The sequence below is a fragment of the Apium graveolens genome, chromosome 3, assembly GCF_009905375.1.
Source record: "Apium graveolens cultivar Ventura chromosome 3, ASM990537v1, whole genome shotgun sequence".
NCBI classification, from domain to species: Eukaryota; Viridiplantae; Streptophyta; class Magnoliopsida; order Apiales; family Apiaceae; genus Apium; species Apium graveolens.
The window spans coordinates 180,889,960-180,901,592 of record NC_133649.1 but is presented as its reverse complement, the minus strand read 5'-3'; positions in this window follow the sequence as shown (position 1 = coordinate 180,901,592).

Sequence of the window (11,633 nt, the reverse complement as noted above, 5' to 3'; positions counted from 1 at the left end):
CTTCTTTCATCACACAACATCAGATAGACAAGATGAACCGGACCAAGCTCCCGATTCGCAAGAGGTTAGGAGACGTTCCGCAGCTTTCGGGAAGCGTTGAGGCCGCTGTAGCTGAGGTAGAAATTACCAATAGGCTAGGCTTTCAACTTTTGATGTACCAGATTATGTATATTTATGAATTGTAATAATGGCAAAAAAATGTAAATTTATTCAGAAACCTTTTTAAGGTGTATTGGCATATAATTGTGGAATAAAACGACTTGTGATTATTTTTGGATATTCATCTCTGAGACTATAACGTGTGGTGTGTGTGTTTATTGTGGGGTCACAATACAGAGTAGTTGAGTAATTATTAAGATTGGGTGTTATTAAGGGAAATGGAACTCGTAACGACCCGGATCCCCGACCCCGGATCTGGGGGTGTTACAGAAATGGTATCAGAGCTAAGCGTTATAAACCTCAGAGATGATGGGACGTTAAGATAATAAGTTCACTAAGATAATAAGAACTCTTGCCAAGTTCATAGTCAGGCTACCTAACGTAGTACTGACAGTTAAAACCCTTATGGGAACCCTTATAAATATCGTGATAGGAGCGTAGTTCGTTATCGTATATGGTAGCGGGACTCCGAACCCTGAGGTTGAGGAGCAACATCGCGATGATATTTTATTACTAATTGGAGATCGGATTGTGGATCCGATAGAGTGTCCTAATGGAGGACCGGATGATGTTGATATTGAGGATTTAACGGTTGAGGATGTTGTCCTAGAAGGGATAGTTGTTGAGGAGGATCCCATGGAGGATCCTGACAGGATTGGATAAAGGACCACTGATGAATTGATGACCATGGTTTGGTCGACTACCAGAGGTAGGATTGGCCGGTCACTACCAGAGGTTCGTTCAAGTTTGTAAAGATAGTAGCCCCTTTAACGCGGCTTACTCGTAAGACTGAGAAGTTCGAATGGACAGAGAAATGCGAGAACAACTTTTAAGAACCGAAGCAAAGGTTGGTGACGTTCCCTATGTTGGCGTTGCCGGATGGAAAATGAGATTTTGTGATTTGTAAGTGATGCTTCGCATAAGGAATTAGGGTGCTTCTTATATAGCACAGCAAGATAATCGCGTCTGCGTCAAGACAATTAAGGGAATTTAAAATTCGATATCCCCACCCATGAGCTTGGGCTCGTGGCAATAGTTTTGCCCTAAAGATTTGAGGCACTACTTGTATGGAGAGAAGTGTGAGATTCACAAACCATAGGAGCTCTAGTACATTCTTACGTAGAAAGAGCTCAACATACGCCAGAGGAGGCGGTTAGAGCTAATCAAGAATTATGATTGGGAGATTCTTTATCATTCGGGGAAAGCCAATATGGTGGCTGATGCCCTTAGTAAAAAGGAGAGACTCAAGATGATAATGTCTTTTGGAGAGCTATAAGAGATTTTGAGAAAATGGAAATAGTAGTGAAGGTAATCGGAGCCGGTACCGAAAAGTTGTTTGAGATAGCAATACAGCCCGAAGTATTGGAAAAGAACATATTGTGCCAGTAAAAGTGATGAATGAAGGCAGAGAGCCAACAAATAGGTATGAGATTAATACCGAGAGAGATGATAAGGGAATAATGAGGTATTCCTATAGAATTTGGGTTCCAAAGGTTTAAGAGCTTAAAGATGAAATCTTAGATGAAAGCTAGTTTGAGGAATAAGAGTTAGAGCAAACCCTGAACGTGATAGTCAGGGAGGTTGCACCAAGACAAAAGGAACCCATAACATGATGAAGTGGAAAATGAGGATTTAAATTATGTAAGATGACCCCAATTATGGGGAGTAGGAAGAAATATTTAGACTGAGGAAACAAAAGTCGAGTAAGGACAGGAGACCCGAGATGGTACCCCTATACGGCAATTCATGGACCTGTCTAAAGAGAACTTAGACTATTATCCCCAACCACCACCCTGAGGAGACAGTGCGGTGGGAAATTCTTTCATGACCTTTAAGTCGCTAAGCTCTCAGAGTTCCAAGGAACAAGCTGACCCAGTCGAGGCAAGAGCCTGGCTAAAGGAAATAGATGAATCATTTGAGATTCTAAATGATTGACGAACCACAAAAGACTGTTTTGTCACTTACCCTCCTAAGAGAGAGACCACCCGCTGGTGAAAGACCAAGGAAGGCACGGAGCAAGAGATTATAATAAACTGATTTAAGTTCAGTCAATTGTTTTCAAGAAAGTACTTCCCAAGGTTATGGAGATAGTGTAAAAGCTTAAGAGCCAGAACAAAGGCAGACGAGTATGATGAATTATGAATCTAAGTTGTAAAAGTTATCAAGATTCGTTCTGAAGACACGAATCCAGAATGACGGGATGTTTGAAATCAATGCTTATGTTATGTTGGTTCATGAAATAACGATAAGAGAAAGGAATATAAAGGCAAGAGAGTTTGAGGAATGATAAGGGAGTTGGGTATGAGGAAACCCTAAAGACTCGTAGAAATAGAAATAGAAAAGTAGGTAATCGTCCGGATGAGAGTGATTCACCATGAGTTAAATTGATGGTTGAAGGTATAAGAGATACATATATTTTATCCCCTGTAAGTTGGGAAGATTCGAGGAAACCTTGAGATAATTCGAAGGATAAATAATGAGACGCGGATAGACTGAGGAGACAAGAAAGTAAGAAATTAAGAAAATTGGGTGAAGGAAGTGACCTTCAAGAAGGTAAAGTGTAAGACCGGTGGCATGATACCCAGAAAGGGAGACGCCAGATATGAAAGATATCCCAACATTGAGATGACTGTTGAGATAAACAACAAAAGTAAATAAGGAATTATTAAGAAGAAGTTCACGTTGAACATGACCAATATCTTCCAGAACATCCATGTTATCATTACCAAATCAAGAAAGAAAAGTGGATGACCATTGTTATCTTTTGGAGGCCATATGGATTGACCTCAATTTGAATAAGGATGCTATTATGAAGTTAGGTATAGACTATCGAGGTGGGAATGATTGAATAAGACACCCTTATCAGGGATATATGACTTGATTTATCCATGGAAGGATGCAGGTACCTTTTAAAGGTGGAATTAAGGATAGAACATCGGTAACTTAAAATGAATCCTAGGGGAATGCATAAAGGTTGGAATTTCACCCTTAATAGGGACAGTATGAGTTTTGACAGTATGATTTGGAAAGGGTTAATGTAGCAACAACCTTTAAGAATCAGTGGAGAAATTTTTCAGAAGTATATAGACAATGGTTCTAGTAATAGTAAATGGTATTTTAATATGCCCTGTATCTAGGGAATACAGGAGGAACGATTGAAGGATAACCTTAGAGGTTTTACAAGGAGAAAGGTAATATTCAAAATTTTCAAGAATAGAAATGTTGATAAAGGAAATATGACGTAGTTATAATGTTGCCAAGTGGGGCACGTGTTAAACCACGAGAAAGTATGGATCGAACCAGTAATGGTCGAAATTATTCAGGGCAATTAGGACTTAAGATAAAAGATGTTCTAATTATGATTGAGAGTCAGTCATGATAGTGATTAACCTCTAAAGACTGAGGCAATAACTTATGGAAAAATGGTGATTTTTTTTTTACTCATCAGATTTTAAGGAAAGCATTTTCACATAAGCTGTGATTGAAATAAGGTAGAAAATTTATTTGGAGATGGTTAAAGTGACATTGACTGTAAGGAAATTTTACTATCAGGAAAGGCCAAAGAGGTGGCCGACACTTTAAAGGTAAGAGGATAATTATAGGCGCTTGTGCCAAAAGAATACAGTGATGATGGTTAAAACTGTGAATGTTGTATTATGGTTTGGAAGATTGACATTCCTTCTGATGACTGTGCAATACCCGGCCGTAATAGTAGTTGGTAAAGGTTTAATTCGTGTAATCGCCATGAGTGGGCTATCTATCTTAGAAGGTACTATCTTGAGAATGAGCCTGGACCATGTTTCCAAAGGACTAAACGAACCTTTGAGATCAGGAGTGTTCTTCATGAATCAGAAATGGTGATTATGTTACCTCCTTAGAAGGATTTGATACGACATGTATGGACTCCGTATGGTTAGCTATTAAGATTTTATGGAAAGTGAATGATGACAGTGGGTCAGTGGTGGACCATAGTAAGGCAGCAATGATTCTGCGAGTAACGAGCTGATTACAACCGTGAGAGTTGTATTGGAATGGATGTTGAGATTGAGTACCACTAAACGGGTCGTGGTAGTGTATAAGTTATCATTGATAGACTAATTAAGTAGAGTATCTACCTATTAAATATTTATTCCCTCTTATGAAAAGAGAGTCGTATTACTATATGAGGAAGGTTGCGGTGCAAGCATAGAACTCTAGTAACGGTGATGTCTAAAATGAGATCCCAGGTTCGATTTTTGAAATCGAGGGAGTTTCAAAGGTGATTGTGTATAAGCTCGAGGAAGAGCATGGGTCCATAGAATGATGGACGGAATAGAAATATTTAGGCATGGGAAATACGATGCTATAATACTTGATGCTGATATAAATACGTATATGTTTTGTTCTCCTATGACAAACCTCTATAGTTCAGAGGTAGGTTCCAAGCCAGATATTTTGTGGCAGTATATTTTTTTTATATATACAATTCTCTTCAGTTCGTTCTTTTCTCTTCTTTTCATTTCATGTAAGTTGAGAAGAACAACCCTTCCAGAAGGGGAGGTATTGCCGAATGACTGTCTATCTGTGTGATAGAAGCCTAGTAGGATACCAACTATTGTTTAATTGCTTGTCAAGTACTAAAGGCTGGCCACCTTTTGTACTAACTATGCGAGATAACAAGTGTTCATGATCATAGTGATCTCTCAATAAATTCTTTTACTTCTATATGAAGGATTAAACTTTCGAAAATAGAAACAGCTGAAAAAGGAGTAGTAAAGTTATGGTGGTATTCAGAATGGGAACACATTCGTAATACTAAGGTTGACGTGGTTATTAAAAGGTTATAGAACGCTAACGAGCAAAAGTATAACCAGTATAATATTAGGAACGGAAGGTAGTAGCGATTACGAACTCGAAAAGAATGGGTATTGAGAAGCAAAAGCTCTAATGCTAAACGCTATAATGAGAGTCTGTGCAATAGACTTGAAAAAATTTGGAATGATCACTTAACGCGGATTTAGTTATATCACGACAATAGATCATATGTCATTATCGAGGTGTCACCTTATGAGATCCTTGAGGGAAGATAATGTCGATCTCCCTTATGTTAGGATGAAGTTGTAGAGCGCAAGATGCTCGGACCCGCAGTAGTCCAAAGGACCAGGGATATAATAGATCTAATCAGAGGACGGCTGGTAGTAACCCAAGATGGACATAAGAGGTATGCTGATTTGACTCAAAAAGGACAAAGAGTATGAAATAGGGGGCCTAGTAATGTTATAGGTATCCCCTTGGAAACCCTTGAAAAAGGATTGATGAGGTTCGGAAAGAAAGGAAAGCTAAGTCTACAATTTGTTGGACCCTTGGATATATTTAGACGTTTGGGAAGTTAGCATATGAGCTAGCCCTACCCCCGAACCTGTAGCAAGTTCATAACGTGTTCCACGTATCAATGTTAAGGAAGTGTAATTCGGATGCCAGACAAATAGGGGCATATGAGCGCATAGACATGCAACCAGACGTAACCTATATGGAGCAACCAGGAAGGGTATAGAGTAAAAAGGAACGAGTGCTTAGGAGAAGGGTTATCAAACTAGTAAGAGTTTGATGGTAGAACCATAATGTGGGAAAATTTACTCGAGAGTTAGAAAGTGCAATGCTAAGAGAGTATCCCTATTCACTTTCTATCTGATTCCGGGACGGAATCCTTTTAAGGAGGGGAGACTGTAATAACCCCAATTTTTGGGAAATTTTTTGAAACCCTTATGAATAGTGTTTTTGCTGAATGAGAAAACTTTTCATGCCACACTATGTAGGGGTTCTGATATGGATATTCTGAGATTTTATTAGTACTTATATGGGATATAAGTGTATGTAAAGATCGTCAGAATCCAAATCCGAACACTTTCATTTTTCCCGGAAATACACTAGATACGGAAAGATTTGAGAAAAAGGTAACATGATAAAAAGGATTTAAATTAAAGGATTATAGGAGAGGATCATAAAAGGAATATAATATATTGAGAAAGGTTAAGGGAACCTAAGTAATAAGATCCCGGGTATGATCCCTCAAACGATAAACGAAAACGAAAGTTAAGCGAACCGTATAACAGATCAGCGGTCATTAGGCAAACGATTAGGAAGTTAATCAAGGGGATTAGTGGGGATGATGTCATCCAGCGAATAGAAAGAGGACAAGGAGGGGAGGATGACATCATGAGGATGACACAAGCATGACATGGGAAGGAAGGAGATGTGGTGGCTTTTTAACCACACAAAATCAAGGGCAACTAGGTAATTTACTAAAACAAACACAAAAATCAAACCAACCAAGCCAAGCAAATCATTTTTCATCAAAATCAAAAAGAAACCAAGGCATTGTTCTTCATGCTCTCGGCCAAAACAGAACCAGAACACTAAAACTGTTGTATCTCCTTCATTTCTCACTCAAATATTGTGTTCTATATCTCATTGGAAAGGTATTGAGATGGCCTACAACTCTTGTTCACAAGTCTCGTCCAAATAATCATGGTAAGACCCTCATGTTTACAGTTCTTTAAATCGGACTTTTAGAAACTTCAAAGCCTAACTTTGTGTTCTTGATTTCTTTGGAAAGATCAAGCTTGTAGGAGGCTCCCTAAGGCTTCCTAGCAACTTAACACCTCCCAAGGAAGGTATAAACTTCAAACCCTAGCCTTTACTTTATTTGTTAGTAAGTTTAATGGTTGGTGTTGTGAAATGAGAAGCATGGATTGTGATTATTAGTAGTTTGGTTTGATTTGGAAGTGTTTTGGTAATTGAAGCTTGATTATAGTTCATAGGTCTTGATTGTGGTTGTTTGAGTTGAAAACCTTGGAGATTATGGACTGATGTGGTATGGTTTAGGTGAAGTTTTGTTGTATTGATGGTTATGAGTTGGTTGGTGGTTAATTGGAGTAGTTTAAACATTGGTAATCGCGTAAACATAGCCGTCGTAACGTCCGATTTTCTTTGGACTGTTTTTGTGCATAACATTATGACCCGAGAACCCCCTGCTAGATTATGACCACTGCCATGTTTAGATAGCTCATGTTACGAGCTTCGTTTTGATATGTAGTTCGTTCGATTCCGATGCACGGTTTAGGAGAAATGACCGTTTTAAGTAACGGCGTTTCGCGAACGAAACTTTTCCCCTCGCCTTACTTTGAAACATAGGTTAAAGACCAAAAAGGGTTAATTAATGCATGAAACATTTATGGTAAGTGTGTTAGGTAGTTGGTAAGACACTCGCGAAGGAATCGCCTTAAAACTCGTAAAGGTTAAATTATTAAAAATGGTGGAGCCGAGGGTACTCGAGTGACTTAAGAGAATCAGTAAGCGCAAAACGAGCGTTAGAGTCTGAGTTGGTTAGAGTATAGATTTACAAGTGACTTTGGTTTAATTCCAACTTACTTGTTGTTTATAGGTTAGCAGACTCGTCCCGAGCCATTCGTAACCCCCAGTCGCTCAGGCAAGTTTTCTACCCGATATACTGCTGTTGTGATGTAAATATATGTATATGCATTATCTTGTGATAGTGCATGATTGTTATTAGCAAATTTTGCGATATATTGGAGCATGCTGATATGGTATATATGCATGTCTGTTTCGTAATCTGGTTATCTATCTGTTGATTTCAATGCTTATAGTTGCATAATACGTATGCTAGAAATAAGCAAGTAGTTGCGTATACCCTTAGTATAGGGGATAAAAGGTGAACATATTTCTAAACCGGGAGTCGATGTTCCCGAGTATATTATATATATATATTTATATATATATAGATATAGTTTTTAAAACTATGGATCGAATAAGGTTTATTCGATACCTTTATTTTACTTAATTGAATAAGGTATTATGACTCCGCTTATTACTTAATAATATTCTTTATTTTATTAAAAAATAAGGTGTCGATAATCAAACTTATTTTTGATTATTCAAATAAAGATATTACCTTCGTATAAGTATATCTTTGATTATTTGCTATTCATTTCAAGTATAAGTTTTAATACTTCTACTTCAATTATTTTATAAAGATTATTCTTTATGGGAATATTATTTAAATAATAATATTCAGTTATTTTCTAAATATTCTGGGGACTGATTTACTTCATTAAATCAGCTTTACTCCAAACACTCTATAAAGTGTTTTCGAGTCTTCAAAATGATTTTTTTTAAAGGTTAGAGCGGATCCCAAAACTCATTTTTATATTTAAGATCCTCCTTTCGAAGGGGATTTAAATACTCGCTCAAAACCTGAGGGATCCGGCTCTGTGGTGTGTTTTATATTCGCAACAAGGTTGCTGTTTTGATAAATGAATTGATTACTTACCCAACACTCGGGAAGTAAAATTCTTGGAACACGTTAATCCATTAACAGGCATCGCCTGGGAAATATCGGTGAGTTCTCCTTTCCAAATAGATACGACTTCTTGGTGGAGCCGTATCAACAAGTTTCTACTTGGGGAAAGTGGGGACGAGCTTTACGTTTCAGAGTCATGGATTTCATCTGAACTAGGAGTGGCGTAAGTGGCCGAGTAGCGCCGGCCCAGCCTTATTATATTGGCCCAAATGGCCTGGAAGTTCCGCTAAGGCGGTCCATTCCTTAGGAGTTCAGTGTTCGGTTGACAAGTAAATCCGACAGGTTCTCCTCTACATGTAGAAAATGGTGGGGTTGTACTACTACGACTGATCATCGTAAGTGGTCTTCCTGGCGTGGCAAACTCCCGTAATGAGTTCATCATCCAATTGGATAATTTCCGCAACACTACCCAGAGCACTTCGATAGAAAGGCTACAGTTGGGCGATTGTTGAGTGTTGGCAGGGTCAAGTTTTCAAAATAATGTTTACATCAAATGAAGTATCTCGTAACTTCATTTTATTTTGATAATATTTTAAAGATTTAATCTATTCAAATCTTGCCTTATAGTCTCATCTATGTGATGAACTTTTGAAGCTAATTATAACTTGAACGGTGGTAGTTCAAGTAGTATTTGGGAAAGATATAAGTATATTGGGGTATCTTGTAACTTCATCTTTTAAACTTATATCTAATTAATAATTGTCTTATGAATGACAAAGATTTTCAGAAAAACGTTGAGACAAGGTTAGTTATATGAGATCACCTTGCAACGATATTTTTTTTTATACAGTTATACACTGGGACTTTGTGTATATTGTGCATGGAAGAGGACTTCCAATATTTTGAAAAGTATATATGTATATATATATATACTGAATATTTTGCGACTTCATCGCATTAAGATATCAACTTGGCATTTCTTTTGACCAAGACTTTCATGAGTACTATGAGAAGGCTCATATATTGTTAATCATTATACATATTATTTTGGTGGGCTTGCTGCTCACCCTTGCTTTCTTCTTTCATCACACAACATCAGATAGACAAGATGAACCGGACCAAGCTCCCGATTCGCAAGAGGTTAGGAGACGTTCCGCAGCTTTCGGGAAGCGTTGAGGCCGCTGTAGCTGAGGTAGAAATTACCAATAGGCTAGGCTTTCAACTTTTGATGTACCAGATTATGTATATTTATGAATTGTAATAATGGCAAAAAAATGTAAATTTATTCAGAAACCTTTTTAAGGTGTATTGGCATATAATTGTGGAATAAAACGACTTGTGATTATTTTTGGATATTCATCTCTGAGACTATAACGTGTGGTGTGTGTGTTTATTGTGGGGTCACAATACAGAGTAGTTGAGTAATTATTAAGATTGGGTGTTATTAAGGGAAATGGAACTCGTAACGACCCGGATCCCCGACCCCGGATCTGGGGGTGTTACAATGTTTGTCATATATAATAATTCAACCTCAATTCTCTTAGTTAATGTTATTTAGTATAATCTCTTAGTTTAATCAAAACCCAAATTGTTATTTGTCTTAGCATGGAGCGATAACCATACATTATTGCATAGGTGCGTAAATTGAACTTAACCTAAATCAGTCTATGTGGGAACGAATCTGATTTATATCTTATACTACTTGCGAACGCGTATACTTGCGTGAATTTTAGCGCGTGTTTTCTCCCTAACAATGATACATTTTGTACCTCGACTGATGCTGAGTTTTGTGCATCATTGGAGATAGACTTTTCTGTATTATGTTTAGCCATTATTTCTTGATCACTATCATCATCACTGACATCACAGATTATCTCAACATTGTCAAATTTGAGGCTATCATGGAAACCTTCATCTTTTAGTCCTTCAATCTTCTTATCTTCAAACACAACATGTACAGATTCCATAACAATGTTTATTCGTAGATTATAGACTCTATATGCTTTTCCAACAGCATATCCAACAAAAATTCCTTCATCTGCTTTAGCATCAAACTTTCCATGCTGTTCAGCTTGATTCCTTAGAATGTAGCATTTGCATCCAAAGACATGAAGAAAATTTAGAGTTGGCTTCCTATTCTTGAATAACTGCTATGGAGTCATGCCTTTTGCTTGATTGATCAAGGAGATATTCTGAGTATAACATGATGTATTCACAACTTCTGCCCAAAAGTAAGTTGGCAGCCTTGATTCTTCAAGCATAGTCCTTGCATCTTCAATGAGTGATCTATTCTTCCTTTCCACCACACCATTTTGTTGTATAGTTCTTGCTGCAGAAAACTCATGCATGATTCCATACTCTTCACAAAACACTCTCATCACAGAATTCTTGAACTCAGTTCAATTGTCACTCCTGATTCTACTAACCTCGAAGTCACGATGATTGTTAACTTGTCTTATGTGATTAATGATGGTTTCACTAGCCTCATCTTTGGACTTTAGAAAATATGTCCAAGAGAACTTTGAAAAATCATCCACAATTACTAGGCAATATCTCTTCTTTGAGATAGACAACACATTTACTGGTCCAAACAAGTCCATGTGAAGTAACTGTAAAGGATCTTCAATAGATGATTCAAGCTTCTTTTTGAATGATGCTTTAATCTGCTTTCCTTTTTGGCAGGCATCACACAATCCATCTTTTGAAAACTCCACTTGAGAAATACCTCTAACTAATTCTTTCTTGACTAGCTCATTCATGGTCTTGAAGTTTAGATGGGAAAGCTTTTTATGCCATAGCTATCTTTCATCTTGACTTGCTTTACTGAGAAGACAAGTTACAGATTCTGCATTTGTTGAGTTGAAGTCAGCTAGATACACATTGCCTTTTCTCACTCCAGTGAGAACCACTTTGTTGCTCTTCTTGTTGGTCACAACACAGGCTTCTGCATTAAAAGTAACTGAGTTGCCCCTATCACAAAGCTGGCTGATACTCAAAAAATTGTGCTTGAGACCATCCACTAGGGCAACTTCCTCAATGATGACATTATCTTTTGAAATCAAGCCATATCCCACAGTATAACCCTTGATGTCATCTCCAAAAGTAATAATTGGGCCAGCTCTTTCTCTAAACCAGTGAGCAGGGTAGAATCTCCAGTCATGTGCCTTGAGCAGCC